Genomic DNA, 12,928 nt, shown 5'->3' with positions numbered 1-12,928 from the left:
CCTTTACCCTGGAAGGAGTGGGAGCTTTTAGATGACATAGCTGGAGGATTAAGCTGATATTATGGCTGAAGGGGCTCCAGTACAGTGGGATTGGAGACACTGACACAGTATGGTACAGGACCACCTTGCGCCACAAGGAGGTGCTCAAGGCTTGCACCCTGTCATACCTGTACTGAGGGGTTTGGCTCATTCCAGCCACTGTGTAGCTGCTCTGATGCTTGCCTCTAGGGTAGGCCACTATGCATAGTCATTTTTTTCCCGAGTACACCTTCCTCCAAGCAGAGGTAAGTTCCACTAGTGGAAATAGTAGCCTAAAGGCATTAGGCTTTTCAGGCCAGTTTTACAAAGGCATTTAGTTGTCTCAAGATACAGATAGGTGCTTAGTGAGTGTAGCGGGGTGGTCACCCGCTCCTGCCTTCAAAGGCTGAAAACAGCAGGGGGAGAGGGCTGTGTCAGGGAAGGAAAAGCAGGGCTGACTGGGAGAAACAGCCTGAGCTAGGGGCCATGCCTCAATCAGGCCGTGGCTGGCTTAATCAGGGCCCAGCTGGCCATTATAAGAGGGCAGTGGGCCAGGAGCACACAGAGTCTCCTCTGTCTGTGGATGGAGACAGGCCGGGCTGCTGGGGAGCGTACCAGGGTACCTGAGGTGAAGCAGGGCTGGGGAAGGCCAGAGGAGCTGGGGGGCTCCAGACTGGAAAAGCTGCAGGCCTGGTAGGCGGCCTAAAACAGGGTACTGGGGTTGCAACAGGGAAGCCCAAGGGTAGGCAGAGGTAGCAGGTCCAAACTCCCCTTGCCTATGATGACTGGCTTATACAGACTGCAGTAGGTCCCAGTGAAAAGGGGCTAGAGGATGACTGGCAGTAGCCCATAGGCTGAGGCACGGTGGGGATAGAGAGTGGGGGGGTGGGTTCCCCGGGGAGGGAAGACCCAGATCTGTGGGGTATTGCCTGGAGGGGCAGCACCCCTGGTAAAAGGGCACCGGCGTCCGGGAGGGACACGGGGGCCAGTAACAGCGAGACACCGGCAGACGGTACTCTGGAGCCGGTAAAAAGAGCTAATTCCTAGACAGCCAGCAGGAGGCACTGCTGGGTGAGTCTGTGTCCTGTTACAGTGGTATTTTTAAAAGCATCTAAGCAAGTTAGGTGCCCAGTGTCACAGTCAGGGTAATTGCATCTGTATTTCTGCTCCGTGGTCCCTCCAGAGCACCCACTCTCCTGGTTCCTTAGCAGTCACCTCTCTTGGGCAGAGACCCATGTCTCTCTCCCTCCCTCCTGACCAGGTTTATTCCAGCTATTTCTAAGCAAGCACATTTGTTCTTAAGGTGAAAGCACTACAGAAAAAAACAATTAAAACTCAAAGTTCCTAAAAGATTACCAGAGATCACCCTAGTCTTTCCAACCCTTCCTAGGAAGGAGTGGGAACTATCCATTTGCTGGATCAGAAAGAAGGCCCTGAGTCAGTTTAAACTCAGGGTTTTGGGGATAAATAGCCTTTTTTTGTCTGTTAGTCTCTGGACTATCCAGTTTGAACAAGTCTATGTGAACCGCTCCATGTGGTGCTACCTCTTTGGAGGTGTTAAAACTGAGTGAATTTGCCTAATTCCCTCTCTCCCACCTCCACTGTTCTTCGTTCTGGAGAGTAATGTAGGCACCCTCCCCCAGGGAATTCCATACAATCCCTGACTCACTCTGGTACCTAAACTTAATACACTGAGATCTCCCAAAGTGGGCAATTTCCTGCAATATATCTCTCACTCCCAGCTCCAGTGGGAGTTGGGTGCCTAACTTCCTTTGTTAGGGAAAAAGGTTTCCCCTCCCGTCTAGGGTTAGGAGGGTGGCCTTCCCTGGACTTCTGTATTAGCCAAACAAAACACAGAGTCTTGGCTCTTTGATAAAGTGAGGCACTTTAATGTTAGCAAGTACGACAGCTGAAGGGCTCACCAATTCCTTTACAGAGGAAAATGGTGAAGCCCCGAACAAAGAACAGAGATGGGCTTTTATAGCCTGGTTCAACATACAGTGTGATATCTCTTCCAGTTCAAGCCGGTTAACCCAGTCCGTTTGAAGTTCTGGGGTAGGTATAAACATGGAGGCTTATCTGTATAAGGAATTCTTTCCCCAAAACAGGGAGTACAGGTTACACACAGTTCACATTCCTTCCACCCATAACCTTAGAGAGAAGACAGATAAGCATAGAAAAAAGACAGGCCTAGCTTTACATGATTATAGGGTTGTTTTCTGGTTCTTTTCTTTATCACCTTCGTTCCCCAGAGTTGAGATAACACAGGAAGTTAGTGTCAGAACCAAAGTTGGAACACAGGATTGGTTAAACCATAATCTATGCTCCCTTGTTGCAGCTGGTCTATGAAGACCGGGTGACTGCCACTCCCTCTGGAATGGAGTTGACATGCAATCAGTGGAGTATGAGTAATAAAACATTTCTAATACAGAGGCCACTGATTTCAACTGGACTTTTTTTAACGTCTGCTAGGACAAATGTTCTCAACCTGGAGGTTATGACTGTCTTGCCCTTCACATCTTGCTAAATGGGAGCATGGCCAGCTTGCTCTTGGCTAGATGGGTCTGGGCTTCGCAGGGATCACAGCATGGGAAAGACTGAGTACAGAACACAGACTGTGCTGCCTTTGCATGATGAGACGGCTGTAACCAGCCTCCTGAACACGGCGGACTTCTCCTTCCCCTTAGCAGCCTGCGCTCGTACACAGATTTCAGAAGCATCTGCCCCTTTCCTGTTTACGCCAATCTGCTTTGGATTCCTCAGAATACAAATTCTTAAAACTGATTAATCATTTTAATAAGATCAGGAACATAATCTCCCCCAGGAGCCTAAATCGTCTTAATTTCCCAGGAAGCCACTCGCTTTCCTGCCCTCTCGCTCTCCTCAGTGGTAGTAATTATGCTTGCTCTGCAAAACAGCTCTTTCCTCCAGATTTGTTTTAAATGAATTAATTTGCAGCTTTTTGTTGAAGAGTTCACAGGAGGCAGCTGGGGTGACCATGTCTTATATGCACCAGCTCCAGCTGTTTAATTTCATCTTCAAGGGCAACTAATTTCTTCAGGGCCTTTTCCTTCCCCCTCCTGAGACACATAGTACGGTGTGTGTGCAATAGCCTGACCTCTAGTGCCAGCCTTCCGTTTGTTCCAAAGGATACTTGCTACAAAACCAATGGAAAAATGAATCACAAAAAATACATCCAGTGGAAAACAGATGTATAGAATCAATAAGTACCCCATTACCTAAAATGGTTTGGAAATTACATTGACAATTATCCATAGGCTCAGAGCAGGGAGTTCTGCTCTATATAAGCAATTCTGGAGAGTGATCACAGATCTCTGTGGGTACAACCCCAATTAACTTCATTGGGAGCAGGCAAATCGTGAATTCTGGTGTGGACTCCATACACAAGTGATTCTAGCTGGACAGGTTCTTCCAAATATTGGGCAGCCTCCTGACATCCACTTCTCTCAACTCAGTTTTGGCTGTTATTGGGGAAATGTGTTAATGGGTGTGCTCATAATGTTGCCAACATGTCCAGCTCAAGTTGCCAGGATAAAGTTGGGCAGAAATTTTATATAGAACCTCCTGCTATATTGATCCTCCCACCATGGAGGGGCCACATGAGGGTAGCAGAGACATTTAATATATATAATAAAATATATAGTCTGGGAGTGCAATCCAGCTTCATCAGAAGTTTCTGGTTTAAAGCAGCTGTTAGATAGGGCTGCTGCCCTGTGTTGACCTGAATTTGATCAGTTAGTTGTTATGGCTCACCACTGATTGCATCTGACCAGAAGATTTATAGGTTCTTATCCAATTCAGACTGCAAGAACTCAGAGTTCTATATCGGGAGAGGATTCTCGGGATGATTGGCAAGAACACATACACTGAGGACAATACCAAATTGATAAAATCTTTATTGAAATTAACATAAAAATAAGAAATGCAATGAAACTTTTAACTGCAAAACAGTACAAGAATTCCAAAACTCGTGGTGGTACCATTTCTATTATAAGTACCTTAACCTAACATACTCACACTCTTTCTTGAGGACCTGGTAATAGGAGAGGAAGGACCAGCCTCACTCCTGGCATGTCCGATTACATGATGGTACTGGCTTTCCCAATGGTTAGGAATGTTGAGTAGTCATACTATACTGCACAAGCTGAGCTGATAGCGTGATAGAAGATGGTCTCTAGAGACCAGGAGAACTGGAAAAAACACTCCAAGAAACCGAAGCTTCCGGAGTTTGAAGAGCTTAGAACTTAGCAGAGCTTAGAAGAGCTCTCTTACAAGATATTTTATAGGATCCTGACCTATGTAATTCAGGCCCAACCTACTATCCCCAAATCTTATTTCTGTACCCTAAGAAATGTATGGATACCCTTCTCCTATAGGTTAGTGGATTATGGCACTTTCTAAATATATTAATATGGATTATCTCATTCCAAAACTGCCAACCTAGGCTCTCTTGATGACCTCCAAGTTGTGGTGTACCCTGCAGTTACCGACTGGTTGTAGATGCCGGATAAACCTGTGATGTGAATAGTTCCTCCCTTTGGTTCTACAAAGTTCAGGGACCATTCTTATCTGTGCCAAAGGTTGCCAACTTTTATGCTGACATATTTATAACTAATTATACTTTTTGCTACATAGCAGATCTTACAGGCTGGTAGGCTTCTTGCATTTCAGCAAAAATTATTATTAGGAAACACATGCCTCTACACATCCTAAATTCCAGGGAATTAATACTGATAAAATAGAAGAATAAAATGGATTAATTTCAGAAAAAGAAACATATTAATTGATGCTGCTGGCTGGATTAGTAGGATCTAATAGCTAGCAAAATAATCCTATGGGCTACACCTGCCTTAATTCTAAATAGCTGTAAATAAAAAAGTTGAAGAGGAGCTGAGGTTTAAAGTTCATGGGCATCCCCCCCACCCCCAAATGACCCATTTTGTACAAAAATGTGATGCCATTTAGAAAACCCCAAACTTTAGAAAGTCTAGAGATAACAGTTTAGGGATGTAGGCTGTGTCGTCTTGGCCACAAAATGTGTGGTTTTTTACAATGCAAGGGGTCTCTGAAGTTAGTTGTCTTACTGTAAATTCCTAGTGGGGAGAAGGCACTGGTAGTTTTTACTTCAGTATGAGGACAATACTCAAGCACTCCTCCATGCCACCAACTGGGGTTGACCTTGACTAGCGAGTAGCTACATCAAGGTAAATATAACAAGCCCTGATCCTCAGAGGTATATGGGCATTTAACTCCCATTGAAACTTATGGGAGTTAACTAAGGGTATGTCTACACTACGAAATTAGGTCGAATTTGTAGAAGTCGGTTTTTTAGAAATCGTTTTTATATATTCGAGTGTGTGTGTGTGTGTCCACAGAAAATGCTTTAAGTGCATTAACTCGGCAGAGTGCTTCCACAGTACCGAGGCAAGCGTCGACTTCAGGAGCGTTGCACTGTGGGTGGCGTTCCCACAGTCTCCGCTGCCCATTGGAATTCTGGGTTGAGATCCCAATGCCTGATGGGGCTAAAACATTGTCGTGGGTGGTTCTGGGTACATATCGTCAGGCCCACGTTCCCTCCCTCCCTCCATGAAAGCAGCAGCAGACAATCGTTTCGCGCCTTTTTTCTTGAGTTACCTGTGCAGACGCCATACCACGGCAAGCATGGAGCCTGTCACCGTATGTCTCCTGGGTGCTGGCAGATGTGGTATTGCATTGCTACACAGCAGCAGCAACCCCTTGCTTTGTGGCAGCAGACGGTGCAGTACGACCTGTAGCCGTCATTGTCATGTCCAAGGTGCTCCTGGCCACATCGGCCAGGAGCGCCTGGGCAGACATGGGTGCAGGGACTACATTAGAAGTGACTTGACCAGGTCATTCTCTTTAGTCCTGCAGTCAGTCCTATTGAACCATCTTATGGTGAGCAGGCAGGTGATACGGATTGCTAGCAGTCCTATTGTACCATCTTCTGCCAAGCAGCTATGAGATGTGGATGGCTTGCAGTCCTTCTGCACCGTCTGCTGCCAGCCAAAGATGTAAAAGATAGATGGAGTGGATCACAACAAGAAATAGACCAGATTTGTTTTGTACTCATTTGCTTTCCCCCCCACCCCGTCTAGGGGACTCATTCCTCTAGGTCACGCTGCAGTCAATCACAGAGAAGGTGCAGTGAGATAAATCTAGCCATGTATCAATCAGAGGCCAGACCAACCTGCTTGTTCCAATAAGAACAATTACTTAGGTGCACCATTTCTTATTGGAACCCTCCGTGAAGTCCTGCCTGAAATACTCCTTGATGTAAAGCCACCCCCTTTGTTGATTTTAATTCCCTGTAAGCCAACCCTGTAAGCCATGTCGTCAGTCGCCCCTCCCTCCGTCAGAGCAACGGCAGTCAATCGTTCCGCACCTTTTTTCTGTGCGGACGCCATACCAAGGCAAGCATGGAGGCCGCTCAGCTCACTTTGGCAATTAGGAGCACATTAAACACCACATGTATTATCCAGCAGTATATGCAGCACCAGAACCTGGCAGAGCGATACCGGGCGAGGAGGCGATGTCAGCGCAGTCACTTGAGTGATCAGGACATGGACACAGATTTCTCTGAAAGCATGGGCCCTGCCAATGCATGCATCATGGTGCTAATGGGGCAGGTTCATGAAGTGGAACGCCGATTCTGGGCTCGGGAAACAAGCACAGACTGGTGGGACTGCATAGTGTTGCAGGTCTGGGACGATTCCTAGTGGCTGCGAAACTTTCGCATGCGTAAGGGCACTTTCATGGAACTTTGTGACTTGCTTTCCCCTGCCCTGAGGCGCATGAATACCAAGGTGAGAGCAGCCCTCACAGTTGAGAAGCGAGTGGCGATAGCCCTGTGGAAGCTTGCAACGCCAGACAGCTACCAGTCAGTTGGGAATCAATTTGGAGTGGGCAAATCTACTGTGGGGGCTGCTGTGATGCCAGTAGCCCATGCAATCAAAGATCTGCTGATATCAAGGGTAGTGACCCTGGGAAATGTGCAGGTCATAGTGGATGGCTTTGCTGCCATGGGATTCCCTAACTGTGGTGGGGCCATAGACGGAACCCGTATCCCTATCTTGGCACCAGAGCACCAAGCTGGCGAGTACATAAACCGCAAGGGGTACTTTTCAATAGTGCTGCAAGCTCTGGTGGATCACAAGGAACGTTTCATCAACATGGGATGGCCGGGAAGGGTACATGACGCTCACATCTTCAGGAACTCTGGTCTGTTTCAAAAGCTGCAGGAAGGGACTGTATTCCCAGACCAGAAAATAACTGTGGGGGATGTTGAAATGCCTATAACTATCCTTGGGGACCCAGCCTACCCCTTAATGCCATGGCTCATGAAGCTGTACACAGGCAGCCTGGACAGTAGTCAGGAGCTGTTCAACTACAGGCTGAGCAAGTGCAGAATGGTGGTAGAATGTGCATTTGGACATTTAAAGGCACGCTGGCGCAGTTTACTGACTCGCTTAGACCTCATCGAAACCAATATTCCCACTGTTATTACTGCTTGCTGTGCGCTCCACAATATCTGTGAGAGTAAGGGGGAGACGTTTATGGCGGGGTGGGAGGTTGAGGCAAATTGCCTGGCTGCTGGTTACACGCAGCCAGACACCAGGGCAGTTAGAAGAGCACAGGAGGGCACGGTCCACATCAGAGAAGCTTTGAAAACCAGTTTCATGACTGGACAGGCTACGCTGTGAAAGTTCTCTTTGTTTCTCCTTGATGAAACCCCCCACACCCCTTGGTTCACTCTACTTCCTTGTAAGCTAACCACCCTCCTCTCCTCCCTTCGATCACCGCTTGCAGAGGCAACAAAGTCATTGTTGCTTCACATTCATGCATTCTTTATTCATTCATACAAATAGGGGGATGACTACCAAGGTAGCCGAGGAGGGAAGAAAAATGCCACACAGCACTCAAAGTTTACAACTTTAAAATTTATTGAATGCCAGCCTTCTGTTTTTTGGGCAATCCTCTGTGGTGGAGTGGCTAGTTGGCCGGAGGCCCCCCCACCGCGTTCTTGGGTGTCTGGGGGAAGAGGCTATGGAACTTGTGGGGGAGGAGGGTGGTTGGTTACACAGGGGCTGTAGCGGCAGTCTGTGCTCCAGCTGCCTTTGCTGCAGCTCAGCCATACGCTGGAGCATATTGGTTTGATCCTCCAGCAGCCTCAGCATTGACTCCTTCCTCCTCTCATCACGCTGCCGCCGCATTTGAGCTTCAGCCCTCTCTTCAGCCCACCACTTACTCTCTTCAGCCCACCACCTCTCCTCCCAGTCATTTTGTGCTTTCCTGCACTCTGACATTATTTGCCTCCACGCATTCGTCTGTGCTCTGTCAGTGTGGGAGGACAGCATGAGCTCAGAACATTTCATCACGAGTGCGGTTTTTTTTTCCTAATCTTCACTAGCCTCTGGGAAGGAGAAGATCCTGTGATCATTGAAACACATGCAGCTGGTGGAAAAAAAACAAAGGGACAGCGGTATTTAAAAACACATTTTATAAAACAACGGCTACACTCTCTTTCACAGTAAACCTTGTTGCTAACATTACATACATAGCACATGTGCTTTGTTACAAGGTCGCATTTTGCCTCCCCCCACCGCATGGCTACCCCTTCAACCCTCCCTGTGGCTAATAGCGGGGAACATTTCTGTTCAGCCACAGGCAAACAGCCCAGCAGGAAGGGCACCTCTGAGTGTCCCCTGAAGAAAAGCACCCTATTTCAACCAGGTGACCATCAATGATATCTCACTCTCCTGAGGATAACACAGAGAGATAAAGAACGGATGTTGTTTGAACGCCAGCAAACATACACTGCAATGCTTTGTTCTACAATGATTCCTGAGTACGTGCTACTGGCCTGGAGTGGTAAAGTGTCCTACCATGGAGGACACAATAAGGCTGCCCTCCCCAGAAACCTTTTGCAAAGGCTTTGGGAGTACATCCAGGAGAGCCGCAAATGCCAGGGCAAAGTAATCCTTTCACATGCTTGCTTTTAAACCATGTGTAGTATTTTAAAAAGGTACACTCACCGGAGGTCCCTTCTCTGCCTGCCGGGTACAGGAGGCAGCCTTGGGTGGGTTTGGGGGGTACTGGGTCCAGGGTGAGAAACAGTTCCTGGCTGTTGGGAAAACCGGTTTCTCCGCTTGCTTGCTGTGAGCTATCTTCTTCGTCCCCAAAACCTGCTTCCGTGTTGCCTCCATCTCCATTGAAGGAGTCAAACAACACGGCTGGGGTAGTGGTGGCTGAACCCCCTAAAATGGCATGCAGCTCATCATAGAAGCGGCATGTTTGGGGCTCTGACCTGGAACGGCCGTTCGCCTCTTTGGTTTTCTGGTAGGCTTGCCTCAGCTCCTTAAGCTCCTCAGCTCCACGGCACTGCTTCATGTCCCTGTTATGGCCTCTGTCCTTCATGCCCTGGGAGATCTTGACAAAGGTTTTGGCATTTTGAAAACTGGAACGGAGTTCTAATAGCACTGATTCCTCTCCCCATACAGCGATAAGATCCCATACCTCCCATTCAGTCCATGCTGGAGCTCTTTTGCGATTCTGGGACTCCATCATGGTCACCTCTGCTGATGAGCTCTGCATGGTCACCTGCAGCTTACCATGCTGGCCAAACAGGAAATGAGATTCAAAAGTTCGCGGTTCTTTACCTGTCTACCTGGCCAGTGCATCTGAGTTGAGAGCGCTGTCCAGAGCGGTCACAATGGAGCACTCTGGGATAGCTCCCAGAGGCCAGTACCGTCGAATTGTGTCCACGGTACCCCAAATTCGACCCGGCAAGGCCGATTTAAGCGCTAATCCACTTCTCAGGGGTGGAGTAAGGAAATCGATTTTTTAAGAGCCCTTTAAGTTGAAAAAATGGCTTCATCTTGTGGACGGGTGCAGGTTTACGTCGATTTAACGCTGTTAAATTTGACCTAAAGTCCTAGTGTAGACCAGGGCTAAATACCTTTGAGAGCCTGGGCCTAGAGTACCTCATCTCCAGTAGGCTCTTTCATAATTAGCTATCTCACTATAAAAACAGATCCTTTTTGGGCATTGCCTCTCTGCCATATAACTCTGACTCACCCTCCCCACCCCCTTTACAATGCCCACACCAATTTAGTTTGTTCTCAGAACAATATTTGCATAAGCAAAAGTGCAAATAACAAATGAGTAGGAAATGGTTGAACGTTGACCCCTGGAATAAGACCTGGGATTTTTATAATCTAGTCATCTGCTATATTGACTTTGCAAATTTTACCCAAAGTCAGTGTTAAATCTGAGTGGGCAATGGGGTGGAAGTGAGGAGCTGGAGTTCCCCTGCTCTAGTATGTTGTAGCAATGCGACGACTCACCGGTGCAGCACCGACTGGTCGTCCTGGGAATTAGCTCTTCCAGCCTCCAGGACCCCAGTGCTCCTTACCTTGGGGTTCTGCCCTCAGCAGTAACCCACAATCTGGGTCTCCCCTCCCAGGGGAACCCCCAATCCTCTAAACCCATCTTGCCTCAGTGGCTACTGCCAGTCGTCATCCAGCCCCCTTTCCCTTGGGCCGATTGCAGTCAGTAATGGCCACTTATCACCGGCAAGGGGGTAGGACCACCTGACTCTGCCTAATCCCAGGCTGCACCTCTGCAACCCCAGTACCTGTGTAGGCCTTCATCAAGGCCTGCAGCCTGGGGGTTTACCAGGCAGGAGCTCCCTAGCTCCCCTTTACCCTTCCCCAGCACTGCTCCACATAAGGTACCAAGCTCTCAGACAGCTAGCCATTCCCACTCCACAGCTAGAGTGAGACACCTTCAGCTCCTCGACCCCAGCCCTCTTATAAGGGCCAGCTGGGCCCTGATTGAGCTGGTCACACCTGTGGTCAGCTACTCACTCAGCTTTTCCCAGCCACAGCCCTCTCCAGGGCTGCCTTTAACCCCTCCAGGGCTGGAGCGGGGTGGTCACCCCGCTACACATGTCTACATGGCAATTTAAAACCTGCTGCTGGCCTGGGCCAGCTGACTTGGGGACTTAGGGCTCAGGCTAAGGGGCTGTTTAATTGTGGCATAGATGTTTGTACTTGGGCTGAATCCCAGGCTCTAGGACCCTGCGAGGTGGGAGGGTCCCAGAGCTTGGGCTGGAGCTGCAGGCCAAACATCTACATGGCAATTAAACAGCCCCTGAGCCCTAAGAGCCCAAGTCAGCTGGTATGGGCCAGCCACAGGTGTCTAATTGCAATGTAGACGTACCCATAGTTTCAGTTAAACTCAGATGAATCAGCCTTAATAAAACCAGGATTTACTTTGCTAACTTGCCTCTGGACTCTTGCTTCAGCCCAAGAGAGCTCTTGGCAGTGGTTCCAATGACCACTGCGAATCCCAGGCTGTGAGATCATTGGCACAGCGTTGTTTCCTCCACAGTTTAAACAGCAGAACTGGTATTCTACCCAAGGTGGCGCATTTCAGGTTACATCCTGCTGGATGGCGTTTTGAGAATTCTGCTGCTGAATTATGTTCATTTTTGTATGTTCATAATGTGAATTATATCACGGGGGAAGCCCCTACGCTGTCTGCAAAGGCCTCACTTGATACTTCCTGCTGTGAGGAGGGGGGGGTGTGTGTGTGTGTGTGTTTGTATGTAGAGTGATGGGGAAGGGTAGGAGACTTGGCTCCACATTCTCTAATCACCAGCTGGAGTAGATAGCCTGGTACACACAGGGCAGGGTAAGATGCTCTGTGGAAAAGGATGACTCAGCTCAGTCCTCACCCAGCAGGAGCAGGCCAAGAACTGTGAGTCTCCAAGCCTCAATTTGTACTCCAACCTGCTCCTTTGGCAGTCAGCTATAGGCTGCCCCTCACTTGGGGCAGACTATAAAGTTATATCTAGCCCTTAGAATTATTCAGGCAATTCTCTTCCTCCTCCTCCCATACACTCTCTTCCTTGCTCTCATGGAAGGTTAATGCTTTCCGTGATTGTTTAGACAAATTCTTGTAAGGATGCCAGTAACTCTCTTCTTGTCTCTTGTAATTACTGTCCTGTCGTTATCCTTGAGAAAGACCATCTGTTCCTGTTCCATCACCAGTCATCTTCCCATCTTCTTGCTGTATCAGTTTCCCTGGAGAACAACTCTAATCGTGCTGATGGTGTATTTCCTAAGGTCTCCTGGAAGTTGTCTCTCATTCTTGCATAGTTCGTTATGTTCAATCACATCAAAGTGGGTGGATGGTCAGGTGGCTAACGAACTAGCCTGCGACTCAGGAAATCTCTGTTCAGTTCTTGGATTTGCCCCATGCTTTGTGTGTGACCTTGGGCAAGAAGCTTTGGCTGGCATTTTCACAGAAATCTAAGGGAGTTAGGTGCGTGCTGCTGAAAGTCAATTGGTGTCGGGTGTCAAATGCCCTTAGGCAGCTTTGAAAATCTCAGCCCTCATCTCTTTGTGCCTCAATTTCCATCTCTAGAATGGGAATAACAATATTTCTTTGTCTTTGTGGCAGGGACTGCTTCTTACCTTGTATGTATACGGGCTTTGCACAATGATACCTCTAGGCACCACTGCAATACAATAACCAGAATCTCACTGGTGTTGCCTTCTTCTTATGTTATTTCCTTCAGTTTCTCCAAACATAGGTGATTTAACCAGAAACAAAATTAGGTATGGAGAGAGGTCAGAGGCAAAGTGGGTTACAGTGTTTCTCTTTAATTTCTGAAGACCACGTTTCAAATCATACCAGATCACTAGTAGAACTGAGTGAGAAAGTTTAATCTGCACATCTGCTGACTGCACAGTCACATTATCGCAAAATCACCACACAATCTGGCAGAGAGAAAGTCTGCTCAGGAGAGGCACCGGCTGAGAATAGCAGACCTGGATGCTGTAGCAAAGGATTGAGGTGCACC

Source organism: Eretmochelys imbricata, chromosome 8 (genome assembly GCF_965152235.1).
Source record: "Eretmochelys imbricata isolate rEreImb1 chromosome 8, rEreImb1.hap1, whole genome shotgun sequence".
Lineage (NCBI taxonomy): Eukaryota > Metazoa > Chordata > Testudines > Cheloniidae > Eretmochelys > Eretmochelys imbricata.
This window is presented reverse-complemented; position numbering follows the sequence as displayed.